This window comes from Odontesthes bonariensis, chromosome 9, assembly GCF_027942865.1.
Source record: "Odontesthes bonariensis isolate fOdoBon6 chromosome 9, fOdoBon6.hap1, whole genome shotgun sequence".
Classification (NCBI taxonomy): Eukaryota; Metazoa; Chordata; class Actinopteri; order Atheriniformes; family Atherinopsidae; genus Odontesthes; species Odontesthes bonariensis.
In genome coordinates, this window is record NC_134514.1 from 1,526,369 (window position 1) to 1,550,044 (window position 23,676).

A 23,676-nucleotide genomic window follows, 5' to 3' on the forward strand; every position below is an offset into this window, starting at 1 on the left:
AACTAATCTTAACACCTATACTTAATGTATAGGTGTAGAACTGTGACAGCCAATTAAATTACTGCATTTTTTTCAGTCCTGCATATAATTAATGTCATTATGTAGTTCATAACCCTGCAGGTTCAAAGCCCGTCAGCACTCTAAAATAAAGAAAATAATAGAGGAAGGTGTTGGAAAATCACAGTTTTATTGCAACTGCAACTTACATGGTTGTACCCACTGTCATATTCATGTTATGAGGGTCAAGAACCCTTTTGGACTTCATTTATTGAGACAGTGCTTGATTTATTTTTTCATTTGTTCATTCCTATCTATACTTGTTTTTTTCCCTTTTACAAAACCACTTGGCTCGTAGGAGTATCAACATGAAGGAGACCACACACAGTTGTGCAAATGAACCAGTACATGTTTATTTAAAGAATAAAAGACAAATCAGTCATGTGACAGTGTACTGTGTATCACTAATGCAAAGATGTGGTGCAAGCAGCAACGCAGGGAGCACAGAGCTGGCCAGGTCACACCTCCTCCTGTAGGTTTAAAGATGAACACACAACAAACACAGGGAGAACAGAGCTGGCCAGAGGTCCGTTTCACGTAGCAGGTTTAGTGAAAACTCTGAGTTGGTTAACCCTGAAATGAGGGAAACCCTGAGTTTTCTGTTTCACAAAGGGAGGTAACTCAACCCCGAGAAAGAGGGGTAACTCTAGCCTGTTTCACAAAGAGAGGTAACTTAACCTCTCGGTCAGTTACCGTAGTAACAGACTCTCTGAACCTAACCTGGTCGGGACCAGGTTTTATTCAAGAAACCTTGAGTTTCTTTCTGTCTCCGCCCTCTTTCAGCCACACACGCCATCTGATTTCCTCATTCATTCAGTCAGCAGAGCGAGTTCTTCTACTTCAATAAGTCCATTAGATACAGTAGGAGGCAACTTTTTTCACGAACATGTCCCTTTGACAACGATCCCGTGGATGAAGGTGCAGCATTATTGTGCAGAGAAATAAATATTCGTCGGAGATGGTTATCAGACCGCGCATAGATTTTTGCATTGACAGACAATTATCTTTTTGAGCGGCACCATCAGAATGTGTTGGGACAAAAGAAAAAAAAAGACATAAAAGACAAATAAATATTTGTATGAATAGGCTTAAAAAAGACATATATAGGCCTATTATATTTTATAAAGGCACTCGTGTCTTGGGGGTGGATTCCCTCAGCCACTGCCCTCCCGTTAGAGGTGGCGGTGCTGGCCACCACCCGTTTTACGGGCATCTGCCTTCTTTCTGTTGGCTCAGTAGAAGTCTGTGTTAGTTTAAATAGGCTTAATTATTTAACAGAACATGATATAGATGATGACTCTAAATTGTCCTTCTGAGTGAGTGTGAGTGTGCATGGTTGTTTGTCTCGTTTGTCTCTATGTGGCCCTGTGATGGACTGGCGGCCTGTCCAGGGTGTACCCCGCCTCTCGCCCATTGACCGCTGGGAAAGGCTCCAGCCCCCCCGCGACCCGACTGACGGATTCAGCGGTGTATAGATAATGGATGGATGGATGGTATAGATGAGAAGACAGTTTATGTGTGTGAAAACAGCATTATGTTGGGAATAAAATAACTGCACAGTCAAATAGCCACTTAATATTTATTTTACAGTGTAAAACATGATCAAAATGAGGTACCTCCATGCCGAAGTCTCACCTGTTTGAACAATGTTTTTATATTTCATCTTAAACTGCTGCCAAGAGCGCTTCTCCCCTGCGGGATTGCACCTAAATGAAATAAATGAATGGGCTACCATTCAAGCAGTTTCCCTGTAATATTATTGTGATTGCAAAGGACTACATTTAAACTTACACTTTTGCTGCTGCAGCGGTGTTGCACTTATTTCTAAAAACGTGTTGAAACTCGCCGTATGAGCGCATTAAGATTTCCAATTCGAGGTTGTTGAAAAACGTAGCCCCTCCTCTTCCCCGTTGCCAAGGTGACTCGTCGAATCGGGGCTCCGTTGATGCTGGCTTTTTAAAGTTGTGGTGCACGCGCTAAACTCAAGGTGAACTTACTCAGAGTTGATTAACCTCACTCAAATCAGCGTTTCTGGAACCGAAAACTCAGGGTTTTCTATCTCAGAGTAGATCAACTCAGAGATCAGGAATAGACTCAGAGTTGGTTGAACCTGCTACGTGAAACGGACCCCAGGTCACACCTCCTCCTGTAGGTTTAAAGATGAACACACAACAAACACAGGGAGCACAGAGCTGGCCAGGTCACACCTCCTCCTGTAGGTTTAAAAATGAACACACAACAAACGCAGGGAGAACAAAGCTGGCCAGGTCACACCTCCTCCTGTCACTTTAGAAATAGACAGTGTTATATTTTTCCATTCTACCTTTATCTTAAAGCTTTCTATGCTTTTGCTGAAAATCCTGTGTGTTCTTTTATGAATGAGAGTCTGGGAGTGTGACATCCATTTCTCACATCTAATAAGCTAATTTACCTAAGAATATATTAGTGTCTTACAGTAAATATAGCATACAGAGCTCTGTGTTTGATCATCTTGCCTTCACCAACAAAGAGGCTGTCAATTTGGAGGATCAGAACTGTACTACTCTTCCACAAAACAGGTGTTTATACTAACACAGTTTTCATATCTAATCAAAAGTCATTGTGCGTGCGCTCGTCCAGGCCCTCCATCTTGTCCTTGACTCTCCATAGCTCCCCCTCGCCTCGGCTTTGGTTCTCATATCAGCCACCTACAGAAAACATAAACTCACATATACCCACACACATAAAAAGAAAAAGAGACAAAGAGCATATACAACACGCATCCTTCCAGTGATCTGAGACAGCGACACACTTTAACACACTTTAACACTGACATTCAAGTTTGTACAGTCAGGGTCATATTAACAACTCCTTCCCACCATCCACCTGTAGATATACAGTATGTATCTATTATTCTTATGATCCCGAGACTGTGTTTCCTTTACCTAAAGGAAATAGTTACATCATTTGAATCAACACAGGGAGCACAGAGCTGGGTGTAGGTTTAGAAAGAGAGACAACAAACAAAGATAAAGTGCTACAACACTGTTTGTACCAGAGCCCCGTCAGCCAGAACACTTTGCAAACATTGTGCTTGCAGTCTTCTGTTACCGCCTCCTACGACGTGGACGTGGGCTTGGATTTTAGGAGGCAAACATTTTGGAACTATGTACAACTATTTACAAAAAAATATCAAATATTTACAAAAAGTGCTTTTTTGGGGTCGTGTCAGCACAGTCCTTACTCAGAACAGAGGGGCAATTGAGTCCTTTAATGGGAATCATTTGCCCTTCTCTGCTGCCCATCTCTGCTTTTCAGTGTCATAAAAGGGAGACTCACGGAACTCAGTCCAGGAGAGTTCATGAGTCATCCCCTTGTCCGTGTACATGGCCAACACCTTTGAAGGACAGTAAACGTACTTGCCCACCACACCCGGGAACCCAGTGTGAATATGAGGACTATCTGGTCCTTGCTTGATTGGTCTGTGGCAAAACCTACACCGAGGACCAGTGGGCTGTTGCTCAGCAGCCTTCCTCTTCCCGCTGAGAGGAATTTGCAGAACGTGCTGTGCAGTGGATGGTGCTCTGACACACACTCCCTGGACAAACGGCGCATGCAGTGAAACAAGTCCAACTTGATGCTGATGGAGTCGTTGAACTTGCTGCGTGAGGAACAGGTGATGGAGAGGGGCCCAGAGGTTGCAGCAGCTACGATGTCATCCGTGGTCTTCCAGAGGTCCCAGTTGAGGTGCTCCAGAGGTGCAGGGTTTGGGATGTTAAATGCAGCGCAGCAGTCCCTGTCCATACACAAGCAGAAGCAAGATCTTTTTATTAATGTGACAATTATTTATCTCTATCTGATTATTGTTATTATCATTATTATAAGCATGAAATAATGTATTCAGTCTTACCTGTCAACCCACTGGTACATGGCTTTCGGAATCCCCGCCGAGATGTACCTATGGGACAGCCCCTCATACAGTGGTTCCAGGGACTTGTCAGACTCGGACTGCAGCATCACCCAGGACAGGATCATCCAGTTTTCGTTCATCACGGCATATGATGACATGGTTCCTGATGGCAGCACCACCTTCCGGGCCACTTTACGGGTGTGGTCAGCTCTTAGTGCCTGTCCAAAAGTGCCTTGCAGAAGCTGGGTGAGCGTGTCTTCTAGCCGGTGGTACTCCTGTATGAGGCACTCCACCAAGTAGTGTGGTGACACTGTCACTCCGCACCAGCCATCTGCATCGTCGTACTCACCAAATGGAGTTGGATCACTTGCCTGCCTTAACGCTCCCGTGATGGTCCGTTGGCCATACAGCCCTCTGTCTCCATCCAGCACATTCTTCACAGCCAACAAGTAGGCCAGGTGTGCCCGTTCAAACTTAAGATGAAGCGCCTCGTTCACCTGATTGGCCATGTCATTGGGGGACTTCCCAGAGCGACGAAGCTCGTCCATCACGGTCTTGCATATGGCCTTCTTGTGGGTCAGGAAAGCCGGCAGGATGTTCTTAAAGCGGTCAGGCAGCATGTCCATCCACTGGGGCTTATCAGCGAACCAGTACTTCTTGCAAACCGTGCAGGTGAGCCGCGATGCCAAGATGTAGTACTGGCCACTCGTGCCAATGATGACTCGTGGACGACCAACTCCAGAGGACACGACATGGGGATTCCGACAACCCGACAGGCATGGCAGACTGTAAGTGCTGGTGACTCTCTCCATTATTCTGTGCTCCGGCTTCCAGATAAAAATGGATGTAGTTGAAAGAAATTCGGGGAGGGCAGCTCAGAGGAGTGGTCAATGAGCTCCGGCTGAGGTGGATAGCGCCACAGTGACACCATGTTCATTGTATGCCTCACCGGCTGGGAGCCCGACCACAGTCCCAGTGCCTCCATCTCTGTTTTCATCCACATTTTCTGCTGGTGAGAGCAGTTCCACCTCTTCACATCCTGGTAGTAGCTTGGAAGTGGTGGATGGGGAGCTGAAGATGCTGGAGGGGCAGAGTGTGAAGCAGCAACTTGTGTGGGTGATGCCTGAAGTGGATCTGAGGCAGAGATTCTTGGGCATGCTGTAGAGGCTGTTGTGACTGCTACAGATGTAGATGCTCCATGGCCTGCAGCCAGTGTTCGAATTATCCACCGGGCTTCGGGGGGGTCGGACTTTTTGCGGATCAATTGATGACGTCATCATCTGGCAACCCTCCAAAATCCGTGCTGCGCAGCCGCAGGTGAATTCAGCTCAAATCTGCACGCAGCACTGTCAAGTTCAACCACCTAGCCAAAGTTTGTCTCACACACGTTGCTGCTAGCCTGGCGACGCCATCCTACGTACTTCCGCCCAAAGATTTTGGCTCCGCACATAGTCTGGCCAAATCCCCCTACCTCGGTTCGCTCAGTGTTTTGCCAATCAGCAAACAGTTGCGAGTGGTGACGCAGAACTCACGCGCGGAGTCCATTGTAGTCCATATAATTGTAGTTCAACCGCAGCGGAAATAAACATGGCGACGGAAGAATGCTAGAAGCTATCCATGAAGTTGTCTCAACTCTGGAGATCATTACACAATTAAAACGAGAGAAAGAGGAATGCCTCGTCAATTTTGTTAGTGGCAAGGATGTCGTAGCTCTCCTTCCAACTGGCTTTAGGAAAAGTTTGATTTATCAAATGGTACCGGTATAATGAAAGCGGATGTGGGAAGCGTGATTCGCGAGCTAGAGCCTCGCGAGAGTAAGCATGAACCTCGGCGCATAACCTACGTCCTTTCTAAACATTACTGATTGGTTAAGGGAACTCCGTTACTCCAATGAATTTAAGTTGCTGGGTAAGGTCCCGCCCTCCATGGAAACGGATTCCTCTTGGGTTTTCCCAGACTGTTTGACAGAGTCAACAGTCGGCTTTCGCCCAGGCTACGTTGCTGCAGCAGGACGTTGCTAACTTTCCAGTTAGCAACAAGCACAGCAGCAGAACCAACACATGCAGAATAATACATAAATATTAAACCTAGCAACGACCCAACTTCAAACAGCTGTATGGCTTACCAAAAGCCCACTAGCAAACTAGCAACTAGCCATTATGTAGTGCCCATGAGACGCAATCAAGAAATGTCAAACAGCAAAGTGAACCCAATGACGCATACAGAATCAAGCTGTAAATTATCAGACTACAACTGCCAAATTCAACATAGCTTGTAATGTCTGCTGTAAAGAGTGTGCGCTTTTCTTGAGATTGAAAAGTGCTATCAGACAGCCCCGTATACTGCTAGCTGCTACATGAAATGGCTTCAAACATAGTCAAATTATGATTAATCCTATATTTGTCACGGCGGACATATGGTAAGGAATCCCATTTTTCCTACCTCTTTGTGGGCATGCTATCCTTTTTGCCTTCTTGCTCGACACAGCTATCCTTGCTTCTTGCTTGGTGGAGTCACACTATCCATTTGCCTTCTTCTAACTTAGTTAAATTATATTATTCCAATTGTGCTTTAAACACATGATAAGCCTTGTACTTTATTTTCTGACATCAAGTATGTTGGTTGGTGTATTCTGGATTAGAGCAGTCCGCCTCTGTCTTTGAACTGAGACTACTTGTGCATGTTGACTCGATGGAATTCTTCTGATGTAGTCCTAGGCTAACTTTTTCCTCATGGGAGAAAGGGAAGGCCGGTCACCTGTCTTGAATGTTTGTTCAGTGCTTTAAAGTTGAAATAATATTAGTCTGATTTGTTAGTTTCATTTAACAAATCACGGGAAACCTCCACCTTGACAGCTTAATTCCACGCGCTCGCATCTCAAACATCATTTTAACGGGCATCAAAACCCTGCATCTCAGTGCTGCCGATGTTTTGGACTCTGCGCGAGCTGCCTGCGAACAGGTGAAACGCCCGCTGGTGGTACAGTCCATTGAAGGGGTGTTCCAAAACGCATTTTATTTGGTTATTCATAGTACACATTGAAAAATACTAAGTAACAAGACATTTTCAACACCTGATTTTAATAATAGATACATTTTTTCAGTACCCCCCAAAAGTGTAATTTAGTCCCATTTGGGGGGTATCAAGTCTCAATCGGGGGGGTCAGACCCCCCCGGTACCCCCCGTAATTCGAACACTGCCTGCAGCTGTAGAGCTTGTCACTGGGGGTACAGCTGCCAAATGACAAACAGTAGATTTTAGTTTTTTTGTATAATAATGAAATGGGCACAACATTGTCTGACAGGTTTCACAGGACTTACCTGAAGAGATTCCCAAGGCAAGCAACTCAGGGGGTACTGGCAGCGGCACTTTGACCCGAGCTCTCAATGGAACTGATGAAAAATTATAAGTTTGATCAAGTACAGAGCAGACATGATTTTAACCCATTAAGACATGGCGTTATAAATTTGCTGTTACCAACATGGCAATGACCAAGTTGTAGTGCATTACTATAGGCCCTGTGTTATGTGATAGTGGTGTAGTACTATGGTAGTATCTACCAGTATACCAACCTTGCTGTTGAGTTGCTGGATTGCTGCTTTTGGAAGCCGGATTAGGCGTAGTGGCAGATGGTTTTCTCCCTACAACAGAAAAACGTGTTATTGACAAATATCTGGTGCTATGATAAAAATGAGAATAGGAAATACTGGTGTTTTTCAACCACAGTTCCGAGGAACACTAGCGTGCTGTGAGATATCATTAGATGAAATTGCTCAACTTCACCTAATATGTCTAACAGCACTTGTGACAATGTGACATTGCTTTTCTTTGTGTATAATGATTATTATTTAAGATAATTGGTGAGAATTACTGTATAAGTGTTAATATAGGTGTTTCATTTCCAGTCAACATTTTCAGTTGGTGGTGTGACTTAAGATTTTTGAAAAAAAATAAAAAGTTGAAAACCACTGTGTTATACAGTACCATGCAATCTAGAACACATGCACTCTACACCATTTAGGGTATGGTAGTTGATGCATTTACCTTGCATTATTTAATTCTTTTTAAGTAATTGCTACATGAATCTAAAATGTGAGATATTGCACATTTCCTCTGTCTATTATACTGTAAGTCTACTTAGCCAGTAGTACATTCAAATACCAGACCCATAAAGTATAGCACAACAAACAAAACGCATGCAACATGTGAACTTTGCACTTACCCTCAACAGTGAACTGCTTTCAATGTTAACAGAACAACTGAACACAAGCATTAATATATAAGGCCGGAACGTGGCCTGCATAACAAAGACACGAGGATGGCGAAGAGATGATCCCGATTCATGTCAGGATCATCGGGCCAGAAGTAAGTGGTAGAGAATAAAACCTTTCAACACTGGGAGTCCAATGGCTTCAGTACCTAAAAGCACAAATAAAGTAACTTCAACTTAACTTATTTATAAGAATGTAGTTGTTCTTATGAGACTATCATGTCTGCATTGCCAGTGGTGGAAAATGTTTAGTGTACACTGTGGGCCTAGGGAGCACTGCATTTTTAAATAATGTGTATAATCTTTTCATGATTCAAGGCTTTGATAAGTAAGCTGACTTTGAGTTGATAGGAGCCCAATAAAAAAGTAGTGGTGTGCGTGTGATTTTCTTACTTGGTGGAACCTGCAGTTTGGTTGGGGATATCAGGAGCATGCTCCTTTCCAACTCTTCATCATCGTCCATTTCTGCACAATAGAAGATGTGTGTTTATATACTTCAAATTAAAACATATTAACATACATTGAATATTGACATATTGAATAGCACTGTCAACAAACCTGGAAGATGAGAGGCAGGTGGAGCTGGGGAAGTGGCGGCGGCTGGAGCTGGGGAAGTGGCGGTGGCTGGAGCTGGATTCCCAGAAGCGCCATCTCCCATTTAAGCCTCAAGTCGTTCCTCAAAGATATTTCAGCTGCATCTCGGTGAGGCTAATCCAAGCGAGGCTTACACAGCCTGGCTAAGTGCGAGTGCACGAGGAACGTAAGAAGCCCTGACGAGTGGATGGTGGAAAAACGGAGATCTGTGTGAAAAGGCGAGCGAGGCGAGCTGTTATTTTTTCGGCAGCTGAACTAATAATGCTGATGGAGCTGTATGAGGATTTTAAAAGTGTCATCACCAGAAATGGTAATACAGCTGCGATCAATAAAGCGAAGAAACGGCAAACAACTGCAGACAGACTAAATGCGTAAGTTCTGAAAGTTTCATACCATCGACATTTATTTTACTGTCCTCATGTATTTATGCTCTCCTCTTGGTGTTATAATGTGTTTACATAAAGCATGCTGAACTGTCTCTGTATGAGATGTACTGCACACATATACTGGCCCTGCTCACTTTATTAATAACCCAATAATCGACACACATCATCATACTTTGTGACTATATTATCCTGTGTGTGTGACCCACATATTATTTTTCACTGTTACATCTCAACAGGAGCAATCCTAACAGCCAAAAGCGTACCTGGCAGCAGGTGAAGGTAAAGTACAGGAACATATTTCAGAGTGATAAGTAGCCTTTGAAGAAATGTGTTTGTCCAATAAAGAGAGCACCAAACTAGATATGGAATACAAGAAACTGAAAATAAAAAAGATCAAGCACGAGATTATGAAACTGGAGAGGGATGTTAGTATAAATTCAGATAAAGGAGAAGGTCATAGGTTGAACTGTATTTAATTCTGTTTTCTCTCCACAGCTTGAGAAACATGTAATAATAATTAAACAATTCAACACAACTTGAACTCAAACTTGTCATTATTGTACGGTTCATGCAAAGTGTTAGAAATGTGTTTTTTACATTTATATTCACAGTGGGGTGCCATGACCTAACGTGTGGAAAGTTATAAATCATCTCTGTCCATTCAGCCTTCTTACACTTGCTCTGACTTAAACTGCTACTGTGTCAATGCTAAATGATGAAAAGAAGTTCTAACTCACACAACAATAAGGATCAAAGGAAATATGTGTCCCTGTACAGGTCCTAATAGCTATAGGTTCAAAATGAGAAATCCAGTTCAGAGTCTATGGACAATTATCCCCAAGTGTACCTGTACATTTAGGATATGGAAAAATGTTCGGTTTACATAGTCAGCCTCCACGGGTCCAGCAGGGGCCTGGACAATGTGACAATGTTTAAATCCAGACTGAAAACAGTTCTATTTAGATGTGCATATGACACCTGAAAGTATTTTATCTGCACTCTTCATTTTTAAATTAATTAATTAATGATTTTTTTGTTTTTTGGAATGATTTTATTGCCTTCTTGTGGTTTTATGTAGCTGTAAAGCACTTTGAATTGCCTTGTGTACAAATTGTGCTCTACACATAAAATTGCCTTGCCTTGGATGCGTACATGGGCACAGTGTAGTGCACCGATAACATTAGGGAAGCCTGAGGGAGATGATGAACTTAATGCAAATACTTCAGCCAGTAGGTTGTTTTACATTATCGGCTACTGTAAATGTGGAGCAGCAGCCTGAAAGGACAGAGGTCTCCCCCCCCCCCGACATTCACAATACTGACACTCTCCCTCTGTTCAAGTCTTAACTCAAAACCCATCCGTTTAACTTTGCTTACCTACAGTGATTGCTCCGTTCTGTGTATTTTTGATATGGTATGATGTTTTAATTCCTGCGTTTTATCTAATACCTTGTTTGTACAGTCCTTGACTGTTTTGAAAGGAGCTTTCAATAATTTGTATCATTAACATTATTACCTGTCCCCCATTTTTCTGAGTCTGGTTCTACGTGGGTGTAGATCGGATGTTTGTTAGGTGTTGATTAGTTTTAATGAATACCATGTTCTCTCTGATTTAATTTAATGTTCAATACGTGTGTATAGTTGCGTTTCTTTAGTTGCACTGGCACCGTCTGATTGATTTTTCCAGACAGTGAAAGTGGTGATATGATAACCACAGTTTTTGTTTCGTTTTTTAGATAAGACGTGAGTTGCGGGAGCGCAGAATTCTTGGTGAATATTTCTTTCCGGAGTCCGTTTCAGCCGGTCGGACATTTTTTGAGTTGCAGCTAAGCTAAGCTTCAACTTTAGCCTGCCCGGGAGCAGGCTAGTTCAGCAGCATAAGTTACCATGGTTACTCAGCGGGCGTTCAAATAAGCCACCTTTATGGAACGGAACTCTCGCTAAATTTAGCCAGAAGGTGAGGGCAAGATGGCGTCGTAGTGTGAACACATCGTCTGTTGAGCTCCGGTGAGGTTTATTAAAAATATCCGTCTAAAATACGTGTTCACCTGGTGAAATGTCATAAGCGTGCGTAGGAATAGTTCTATAATGAGCCTGAATGACTATTTTTCGAAAGTGCCTCGCACCAAGTCAAAGAAAAATACTACTCGGGAGGATCATGCTAGCGACGCTGTGGAGCATGCTACCGCTGAACCCGAAGAAGCTAATGAGGTGGAAGCAGCTGCCGAGGTCGAGGAATCCGGGACCGATGTTAACCCAAGTATTCTTATGGCTTTGCGCCAGATAACCGATAACATTACAAAGTCATTGGATGCTAAAGTTGACACTGTGCTTGCTGCTATACGCGAACAAACATCTCAGATGCAGGCTTTGGCATCGCGGGTTGGTGAAGCTGAGACACGGATCTCAGGTGTGGAAGATGCAACTGATATGATTCAGGCTAAAGTGACAAAACTTGAGAAACAAATAACCGACATGGCAGATCACATAGATGATTTGGAGAACCGCAGCCGCAGATGCAACCTTCGTCTGGTCGGGCTTCCCGAGGGCACGGAGGGAAAGGACGCAGTCACTTTCATGGAGACATGGCTCCCCTGCTATCTCAATCTCACAACTAAAGCCGGGAAGATCAAGTTGGACCGCGCTCACCGTTCCCTAGCACCGAGGCCGGGCACTAATCAACGCGCCAGACCTGTTATCATGAAACTTCACAACTTCGCTGATAAACAACGAGTGATGGCCGCAGCCCGGCGCCTTGCTGCGGAGCCGAACCAGCCAGCGGACCGGATCAGAGTTTCCTTCTTCAACGATTACTCGGCGGCGGTGGCTGAGAAACGTAAGGCTTTTGACGAGGGGAAGGGCTGTCTGAGGAAGAAGAGTGTAGATTATGCCCTTTTATACCCCGCTACACTGAGGTTGTCTGTCAACGGTGTGGTGAAGAGGTTTGACACACCGGAGGCAGCTGCGGCTTACGTGGATTCTCTGCCCTAAATCTCGGTAACCAGCGGACTGTCACTATTCTTTAACATTGCGCATGGACTGTGCCTTATGAAGCAATGTGAGCATGTGCCAAATTCAGGCATGTGTGACTATGCTACTTTTTTTTCTTACTGCTTGTAATCTACCAGGTGAAATGTTCTTCTTTGCCGTGTTCTTGACGGACTGTGTGTGTTTGTGTCTATGAGTAGGTGCGCGTTAAGCACTTGTTGCTCCTGTCGGCCTGCAGCCGCAGGTAGGAGGAGAAGGACGGTTTTTCCCTACATGTTTAGTAGGATAGTTGCCAAACTACAGTTTTTTCTTTTTTTTTAAATGTTTTGTTGCACAGCTCTTTGTTTTTATTTCTTTATTTACTTATCTAACTCTTATCCAGTGTGTGGTGGATCTCTTGGCTCAATATGCTTTCTATGATACTAAAGATGAATAAGCTGCGAGTATGCACCTGGAATGTACGGGGTGTCCACAGTCCAATTAAGCGGAGAAAAATAATGACATGTCTAAAGAAGGATGATATAGATGTTGCTATGTTACAAGAGACACATCTTGATGACACAGAGCATTTAAAGTTGCAACAAGGGCCATTCGGACAAGTATTTTTCTCATCCTTTACAACGAGAAGTAGGGGAGTAACAGTGTTGATTAGAAAGAACCTACCTCTTATAATATCTGACTGTGTTAAGGATTCGAACGGTCGCTATGTGATAATCAAAGGAACTTTGCAAGGTCAAAATATTGTAATGATGAGTGTGTACTTTCCACCTGCCCACCCAGTCACCTTCCTCACCAAAATGTTTCTGGACTTAGCTCCATTCCTCTGTAACTCCCCTGTTATTGTTGGCGGTGATTTTAACTTAATATTAAATCCGCTTATTGACAAATTTCCACACAGTGATGTGCCCCCCTCTCCTCAGGCCAACACACTCCACGCTCTATGTGAGGAGTTCGGACTTGCTGATGCTTGGAGGGGCACCCACCCCTCTGATAAACAATATACATTTTTCTCAGCCCCGCACAAATGTCAGACCAGGATTGATTATTTTTTTCTGCCAAGATCTGATTTGTATTTAGTTTTATCATGTGACATAACCAGTATAATTATCTCCGACCACGCAAGAGTAATTATGGATTTTAACCCCAAAACAGCGTTACATCAGTCTCGTCACTGGAGACTTAATACCATTATTCTTAAAGATGAGGAATTTATCTCCAACTTCTCTAGTGAACTTAAAGCATTTCTGGAAATTAATACTCCATCGGCCAGCAACGCCTCCATCTTATGGGAAACATGCAAAGTTTATGCCAGAGGTTTAATTATTTCGTACTCTGCAACAAAGAAGCGCCAAAGACAGGAGAAACAAAAATCTTTAGAAAGTGAATTGATGGATAAAGAAAAAGCATATATTGCCTCTCCGTCACCACCATTGTGGCAAGAAATCACAGCAATCCGAACAGCTCTAAATTGCCTTCTTACCAGGGATGCAGAGAAGAAAATAAAATACACAAGACAGAGGTTTTATGAGCACGGAGATAAAGCAGGTAAATGTTTGGCCTATTATGTTAAAAAGCGTGCAGAGTCTCGAACTATTGCAGCTGTTTCTGATAAGGATGGCCACAAGGTATATGAAAATAAACTGATAAATAATTGTTTTAAGAATTTTTACAAAGCCCTGTACTCTTCCGAACAAGTTCCAGAGGGAGAGCAACTAATGGACAATTTCTTTGCTCAATTGGATTTGCCAAATTTGTCAGAAGAGCAGAAGGCTGCCCTTAATAGTCCCATAAGTAAAATCGAAGTGGTCAAGGCTATCAAAACATTGCAAAGTGGAAAGTCACCAGGACCTGACGGCTTCTGTTGGGAATTTTATAAACAGTTCCAAAATATTCTTGTAGATCCTCTTCTTGATATGCCTAATCACTCCTTCATTACAGGAGAATTCCCACAGACATTGAAGGAGGCCAATTTATCATTAATTTTAAAGAAGGGGAAGTGCTCTGACTCTTGTGGATCCTACAGGCCCATTGCTTTCCTAAATGTAGATAGGAAGCTGCTTTCTAAAACCTTGGCCTCTCGTTTAGAAAAATTCCTGCCAATACTGGTAAAGGAGGATCAGACGGGTTTTGTAAGGGGTCGTAATTCAGCTACCAATGTTAGACGTTTGCTGAATGCTGTCATAGCTTTTAAACAGAGGTCTATTGATGGTCGGGTGCTTTCTCTCGATGCAGAGAAAGCATTCGATCGAATTGAATGGTCTTTCTTACTGTATACACTGGGTAAATTTGGTTTGGGGGAGAACTTTATAAAATGGGTCAAAATTATATATACTGAACCTCAGGCAGCAGTCTTGACTAATGGACTCAGATCTGATTATTCAATACTCACAGAGGGGTGATGCAGGGCTGCCCTTTATCGTCCCTCCTATTCGCTTTGGCCATAGAGCCACTTGCTGAGGCCATAAGGGTGACACCCACGATACGTAATTTAGAGATTGGACAGCTGTGTCATAAAATTACCTTGTGTGCGGATGATGTTTTAATCCTTCTGACCGACCCTGAAACATCTGTACCAGGTCTTATTGATGTGATGGATAGATTTAGTTGTTTCTCTGGTTATAAGATCGGCTAAATCGGAGGCAATGCCCCTTGGTACTCTTTCAGCAATACCAACAACTGTACCTTCCTTTCCTTTCAAATGGTCTCCCACTGGGTTTGTGTATTTAGGAATATTTATCACTCCATCCTTTCATCAATTATATAAGGCTAACTTTGCACCCTTATTTTGTAAAATCAAGCAGGACCTAGAGCGATGGACGTCACTTCCTGTTTCCTGGTTGGGGCGCATTGCTCTGATCAAAATGAATGTGTTGCCTAGGTTATTGTATCCTATACAAATGATTCCTGTTTTGTTTTCTTAAAGGGTGTTGAAGGATATAAATGGATGGCTCAGCTCTTTTATTTGGAACAAACGTAGACCCAGGCTTAAGATGGCAGTATTACATCTACCAAGCTCGATGGGGGGCCTGGACTTACCTAATATTAAAATCTACCAACTCTGTGCCTATTTAAGATTTGTAAACGACTGGATTAAGGGTAAAGCTTCAATCTGGATGGATATCAAGACAGCATTATCACAATGCAGACTAAGTGACCTATTATTTTTTAATAATTTTAAGGATATTAAAACTTTTTGTGCAAATCCTGTAACAATCAACCCTATAAAAGCCTGGCGGCTTGTCCGCCGTCTTGAGGGAAGATCAAATATAACATCCACTTTCACCCCAATAAAAAATAATCCTGCTTTTCCCCCTGGTTCTTTGGACCCTGGTTTTCATAAATGGTCTGATAAGAATATTAAATCCCTCAGAGACCTGTTTTCAGACAATAAGCTTATGTCATTTGAACAGCTTACTAACAATTACAAATTGTCCAAACAAGATTTTTTTCGATTTTTGCAAATAAGGCATTATATCACCCATAGTACAACCCTTATTGATCACCCTGAAATATCTGCTATCGAGAAAATTCTGTTTCATCAACAATTGAAAGTGTCTCTGAACTCATTTTACCATGTCCTTAATGATTTTTCCACTACTGGTGCGCAGGGGGTCAGAGGTGTGTGGGAGAAGGAGTTGTCTGTAACAATAGATGAAGAAAAGTGGGATACCATTTGGTTTCTTGCAAAAAAAATCTCAATTTGCGCTCGGACACGAGCTATACAATTTAAGATTCTGCACAGATTACACATTTCCCCCCACCGCAGGCATTTCTTCAACCGCTCCCTCTCCCCTCTGTGTCCCAAGTGTAAAACTGATGTGGGAACATTAACGCATTGTTTCTGGTCTTGTCATAAAGTTCAAAGATATTGGGTTGAAATTGTAAGTGAAATGGAGAGAATTTTTCATATTAGTGTGGACATGGACCCATGTCCCTGATTTTGGGTCTTCCAAGCGATCATTTGAAAACGGCAATTAACAAAAGATTGGATAACATTCTAACGTTTGCGGCTAGGAAAAATATTCTTCTACAGTGGGTCAGTGATAAGGTTCCTTCTGTCTGTGGCTGGCGCAAAATAATTTTTGATCTGATACCTCTGGAATTTCTCACTAATGTCATACATCACAGTGTAGATCAGTTCTACAGAGTATGGGCCCGTTTTTGGATTATACCGGTCCAGACCTTTCCTCCACCCTATTAAAAGGACGGCTGTGGATTTGAACGTTATCCGTGTACTGTAAGACTGCTTCACCACCTTCTGTATCGTGCTGTATGTTCATCTCTATGTAAGAGCTGTCATGTCTGTTTGTTTGTTTGTTTGTTTTGTTTTGTATCTAGTTTAGTAGACACCATTTGTTGTATGGAAATGAAAATTGCAATAAAAACAATGAAAAAAATAAATAAAAATTTAGCCAGAAGTAGCGAAATAAGCCAGGCTTTCCGCTGAGCCAGCTTCTAGGAATACCCCCCAGGTCTTCTTTGGGTGTTTGCCAAAGCGCACCAGGTTATTGTCCTCGTCACTGCTAAGCTCAGGCGGCTGGTCAGCTAAGTACTGTATCAGGTTCTCGATCTCCTTGAAACTCTTAGCATACTGGTAGAAAGACAGAATACTATCTTTCTTGGGACCTTCTGCCCTCGCCAAACCAGATCTTTTCTCCTCCTCGACCTTGTTGATCCAAAACAATGTGTAGGACACATCATTCTCCATCATCCAGCGGAATGATTTCCCCTTGTACTGTCCAAACTGTGTGATGTACTCTCCTAGCACCTCTTGCCTGTCGGACACATCACCGCCCCTCATAAAAACAATGTCTCTGGCCTTCTCTCTGAACTTGTCCTGTGCAATGGGAGGTGTCTTATCTTGAAGATCTTCGTTATGTTTTATCTTCATGGCCTCTTCAGAGGGACCCTGACTGAGGAAGCCAGATGGTCCTCTGCAGAAGGACACAGTGATCTTCCCAGGGAAAACAATTACGCGCTTCATCTTGATGGCTGCAGAAAAAAGAGAATAAAGAAAATTGTTACGACAACCAGTTATGACAGTGATTATACATGTGTATTAACAATAGGCTTGTACATATATGGTTACACTTTTATAGTTAAATGGTTATGAGTGAAAACTTGGACTACATAATGTTATTATAGGGTCTATTTATTGTAGTATTCAAGCCTGTGCTTGTTTTAATTTATGATCACCCAAACATATCCATACAACTAACCTTATATCTAACTTTTCCACAATGTTGATATTTGCCATAGCATAGTTGTTGAACCCATTATTTAATTGAGTCCAGTTTATTAGCGTTCGTGCATTTGTTTACCCTCACTCGCAAACGTTGCCCAAGGACAGCGGGGGTAACGCAGTGAGGGGAAGGGGGAAGGGAACAGTATCAAGACCAATACACTTGAATAACATGATCACATTTCGTGAATATTGAGCTCAGAAATGGGCAAAATTACAACAAACAAACAGCCCTTGTAACGTCACCGTGGGAATATATGACCGAGGACGATCCACACAACAATAACAACAAACGATGTCCGCCTTTTATTCACTACTTTTACGACTAATATTTACAGCCAAAGGCAGACAAAATATGCTCATGTATACCAAAGCTACGGCGATTTCACACGATCACAAAACACAGGTGCATAAACACAGAATAACAACAAACGATGTCCGCATTATACACTACTTCAAAGGGAGACTAAATATGCTCATCACGTGCACCAAAGCTACGGAAAGATCAAAGTACCACATGTATTAAAATCATCATCTACTGCACATAAATGGTCATTTCAATCCAGTTGTTTTAAAGCAGCCAAAGACACAGCTAGTGATGCGTTGAACTTTCAGATAGCCTCTACATTACAGTCTTTGATATAATAGTTTGACACACAACACGCCGAATGGAGACGGTACTTGCATGTACCGGACAGCTTTGTAAAGTTATACCATCATAAAACACACATCTTGACTTGTTGACGATATTTACTTAATAATTAATTAATCAGATGATGAATGATGATGCTAGTGCTAGTGGCAGCAGCAGCCTGGCGACCCGGTTAACTTTGGCCGTTCCTCAACTAATACTTTGTAATAAGAGATGTATAACAGACATACAACACATACCAGGGCTCTAAATTAACACCCGCCAACCCGCCAAATGCGGGTGAAAGTTATTTATTATTAAAAAAAACTCACTAGCCGGCTTGGCCGATGATAAATGAGGAACTTTACCATCTATTTCACGGGAAGCGTGAGCGCAGTTTCTATGGGAACGCATCCGCAGAGGCTGCCGTTCTAGGGGAGCGGGTCACTCTTGGCTTGGAAATACGATAGACGCCGGTGTTCAGTCGATTTCTCCTGCTTGTCGAGAATTGCTACTTTGTGCATGCGCCGAGCCGATTTTCTAAGTTTCGTTTTCACGCCCATAATGTTTTGCTACCCTGCGTCTGATTATTTTCTTTTTTGGAAGACATGCAAAGTAATAAAACACTTATCAGTTGCAGTTAGCTTAACATGCACAAATGGGGTGTCATTCACCATTTGATTTTTGTATTTGGGACACTTCTGTCTTTATTTAGGTGACTCTGCTCCATCATTGTGAATGAATGCATTGAGAAGGGGGAGCATTATTTGACAGCGTGTTATTGGTACAAATACAGACGCAAACACTAACAAAATGTGGCGATGGTTGGGACAGCCGGCCGTGAAGAGAAAAGATATGCCTGCCAAAGGAGGGGAGGAGGATGATATTTTGAATATATTGAATCTGGCATGGTGACACTTTGTGAGAAAAGGGAAAAATGGAACTGATTTAGATGGATCCGAAGACAGTTCAGAGAGCTCGGACGATGTTTAAGCATTTCACAGTATCCATAATTCCATAATTAGTCTCTGCACATAGTTTTGTGTTTAATTTTGTGCATTATCTGCACTAAAACATGATTTGAAAGTTGTTAAATATTTCCATTTTTGTAGATTCAGGGTTATATATTCAGGAATATAAATCAGTTTTAAAGTTATTTTTTTATGTACAAAAAATGTGACCCTGAATAGTATGTGAGGGTTGAGGAGTAATGAAATGTTAGAATAAGTTTTTTATGTACATAAGTTTAATTATTGTAATTATTTTAATTGGATATACATTCCCAATTTCACTGTAAAATGAATTTAAAGCTTTAGTTAATAAATTGATCAAATTAATTCAGTGGCTCTCATCTGTCTTTTTTGCACGGAAAAATATGTGGCTAGTGGAAATTCTGATTGGCTGGTAACTTCAGAAACTTACTGGCCACATTGGCTGGTGATCAAAAAAGTTAATTTAGAGCCCTGACACATACATATATAACATTTGTAGAAATGAAATACTGTTATAACTAGCAATACCGTGTAACAAATTTCCGCGATCTCTGTTCCTAGCGGTATCTCTCCTCACTCTGGTCTGCCTCTTTCTGGCTAGCAACTGCCGTACTCTGTTCTGATTGGCTAACCAAACGAGTCTACCTGTAAATGCGCCAAAATATCCCCCAGAGGCCAAAGAGTGCAATGCATCCGTGGCGTAAGAACTTCCATTGAAAATGAATGGGAAAAGTTAAGAGAGTTAAGCCTGGTTTATAGTCGGTAACGCAAGATGCAACGCAAGCCCTTGCGCGGTTGCAAGCCCCCCCTTGCGTGCTTGCGTGTGTCACCTCAATTTTCTAAACTTCACGCAAGACGCAAGACGCGAGCAGAGCTATAGAGTAGCCACTCTGGACGCGAGCACAAGCCACTATCTACATCACATCCGGCGGCGTGTTCATGTTCCGGTTTCATCCCCTAAAAAAAGACCGCTGTTTTCAAACGCCAAGGTAGAAAGTGAAGAAGAAGAAGAAGAAGCATGAATCCCACAGACATAATATATATAATATATTATGTCTGTGATGAATCCGCTCGAAGAGAGACTTGCCGAAGAGCTCCTGGCGGTGAATTTCCTTTCATCGTAGTAGGCTTGTCATTGAAAAAACCCGCTGCTCCACCTACTGTCCTGGCGGTGAATCGCCACGCAGCACACGCAACCGCCGGCAAAGCTAAATGAAGCATAAACGTCTCGAGCCATTAACATACGCGCAAGACGCAAGCGCAAGGGCAGTTAAAAGAAGTATAACTCAGCCTTTAATCTTAACTATCGGAGACTCCCGCAGCAGTTGACCCGGGTTCGATTCCCGGCCAACGCAGCTCATTTTCTTTTCGTTCCCTTCAGCATCATCTGAAGTTGAAGCGAAGTTTGACCCGAAGTTTGGAGTAGAGTATGGCAACCCGACCGAAGCCCGACGGGCCGGGTCGGACTCGGACAAAAAATCAGAATGTCTTGTCGGACTCGGGTCGGGCTCGAAAGCAAGCAGACATCGTGAAAATTATAAACAGCCAGAGGACAGGTTTCAGTTCATTGCAAACATCAGTTTTTGTAATAAACATAAATAATTGAATATGCATAAATGAAAATGTTGGTAGGCTACTCGTGCCTCATCCCATGCAGCATGCATCTGTGTGCATCTGTGGTGTGTGCATGAGCGAGTTGCCAGTGGCAACGTGTGAACGCCGACTCTCCGAACCAGCCGATTCAGAATCAGCACGGAAGATGCTGTGAGCCAAGTTGTGGAGTTGTTTTCTTAATAATAGCCAAAGTATCAGTTGCCAGTGAAAGCGCGGTCTTTTAATGTACGTTGTAGTATGCCTTTCTTGAAGTCAGAATATAAAATTACGAAGTTTAATCACTGCATTCGCCAAGGAATGCATTGCAGCATGGGCTAGCAAGAAGAGCACAATATGGTAACAAACTTTGGAGGAAAGCAGCACCAAGAAGATATGATGCACGCACAGACGCTACGAAGAAAACAAGGTAGGGGCATAGAGGTTTAATTTAACCATTATGTCCGCCGTGGCATCATTTTGATATCATGTCATGTCCTTCGCGTAGGGTTTTATTGTTGTCACTTTTACTATCGTAACACTACAGTTATGTCTCTGGCTAGTCTGGCTTTCGAAAGAGACAATGCGCACATTTCACGGTATGCAAACCTTTTGATCTGGTGGTAATTTATGACAGGGCTGCTGTAGTGATTTCTAACTTTGTAACTCAGTAATATGTTATTGAATTGACTACTGGTCTTGCTAATATTTTACAGTAGCCTATCTTCGCTCCATATTGGTTTGCATTTAGCTCTGGTTAGCATAGTTGGGCTACTGTTCTGGTCACTCGAGTTTCTATTGTTTTATTAGTCAACTTCTTTCTCTCTCTGTATTGAGTTTAATGGGTGTTTATTCTGGTCGAAGAGTGCTTGTGCATTTGTTATGGTGCACCGCCATTAATGTGTATGTTTTATAATGGATTATGGTGGATAATGGTGTGCTGTCACCAATGTGTATTTACTGATTAGGGTGCTCGGGTCGGATTTGAGCACTTTTCTGTCGGTTGCGGGCTGGGCTCGGACAGAAAAATCCGGCCCGAGCCAGGCTCTAGTTTGGAGTCCGGTCTCATTTTGGATCATTTTGTTCAGTTTCATTGTGTTTCTGACGGAACCACGGAGGTTCTGAGCTGCGGCTCAGTTGCACCAGCGCCGTTTGTCCACCAGAGGGCGCTGCGGTGAAGAAACCGAGCAGGATATTCGCTTTAACTTCAGATGCTGCTGAAGGAAAAAAAATGAGCTGCGTTGGCCGGGAATCGAACCCGGGTCAACTGCTTGGAAGGCAGCTATGCTAACCACTATACCACCAACGCTGTGAGGAGCACAGCTGGAGCACATCTGGTTCTGTCAGCAGATGTGATCTGAACACAGGACTGAGGCCACATTTACACATAACCGGGTATTTAGAGAAGTGAATACCCCCCCCCCGCGTTTTCAATAATAACATCGTGCACACAACATCGTTTTCAAAAAACTTGTCATTTACATCAACCCGCATAAATACGCCGTAAAGCGCCATAATAACTGTGCCAAAAGGAATAAAGCCATGCAAGCCAATCAAAATCCTCAGAATCGAGGACTTTCCTCGGGTGAAGGAGGAGATAACGCGAGCAAATATCACAACAAAACTGAAGGCAATAAGAGGGAAATATAGACAGTCAGTGGATACTGGACGCAGGAGCGGCCAGGGAAGAGTGCTGCTCCTCTGTTGGAACTGAGCGAGCAGGTTTGGGCTGGCAGATGCAGTAAGGCCAGAATGGTTTGCACAAACGTAAAAATGAGTAGAACTTTAACAGCATCCATGATAATCCTGATCAGTAGCCAAACAAACTGTAAACATAAGGCGCTCGCATGACGTTAAGCATTTTCTGGCGCATAATGTGACGTTTAAGAACCTAAAACGCCGTTTCTCCCAGCTGACACGACAACACATAACCGGCGTTATCAGAAATCTCCACTTTGGCCGGAGGTTTTAGAAGTAATCGTTTTCTGTGATTAAAACGGGGTTTTGGTGTAAATGAGAGGCCAAACCGCAGGAAAATATCTGCGTCTTCCTATCGTGTAAACGGGGCCTGAGGGTCTCCAGCTGCACTGACAGAGGCGGGTCGGGTTCTGGCCCGTTTAACCTGAACGTAGCTCAGGATGCACAGCAGCTGGAGGCTCAGGCCTGAAAGACTGAGCCTCCAGACATCAGCAGACTAAAAGTTTCGTGAACCGTAAACCATTTGCAGACATCCCAAGTTCCAAAAACTCATTTCAGGGAGATGCTTATCGAACCCCCCCCACCCCCCTGCCCCCGTACATACACACTTAAGGGCCGTGTATACTCTCGCAGCAGTGTGTCGCAGACATGACGCAGTTATTTTTGATTTATGCCCACTTTTGAAGCGCTGTCTGCGCTATGTTAATCCCACGCCACAACGCAAGAGGGACAATCACGAACAAGCTAGGATTGTGGGTGTTACGGTTACGGAGGTCATTCAACAACAATGGCGACTGGATGAATGCGCACTTTGATTGAGATGCAGCTGATCGATCTAGAAAAAGAAGAAATATTGCTACTACTGGAGCTGGCAGAGAGGGAAAGAATCGCCACGGTTAGCACGGTTAGCACTGTTAGCGTCACCATTAGCCGGTTAGCAAACCGGAAATACGCATAGTGTAGAGCGGATGTAGAGTTGACCAATCAGAGGCCTCCTTTCTCTCCTCCCTGCGACGATGTCTGCGGCACTGTCTGCGGAGAGTTACAATTTTGGGGAGGTGCACCAGAGTGTCTGCGGAGGGGGGGGCATGTCTGCGTTAACTGCGACACACGCAGACGACCTGGTTTTGTTGTGGAGAAAAGGAGTCGAATACGCGTCGGTCAGCCTTTCATTGGGGAAGTTTATTTGAACAAGCCGTAACAGCAAATGTGCGTACAGGATGTCCACAAATCTCCAACGACTTCATTTTGTGACAACCTTTTATACGCAATGGCCAGGCCCCAATCTTCTTGGAGGCGCCGGGCTCTTGCCATTATCATAAACACGCTCATTCTAACTA

The 23,676-nt window shown here is 43.2% G+C and overlaps 1 non-coding gene across 1 annotated transcript; it reads right to left on the reverse strand.

Moving 5' to 3' along the window:
- Positions 1-21,875: 21,875 nt before the first annotated feature.
- On the reverse strand, positions 21,876-21,947 carry trnag-ucc (transfer RNA glycine (anticodon UCC)). The gene has a single exon. It is a non-coding gene; the product is annotated as a tRNA-Gly (tRNA).
- Positions 21,948-23,676: the final 1,729 nt, after the last annotated feature.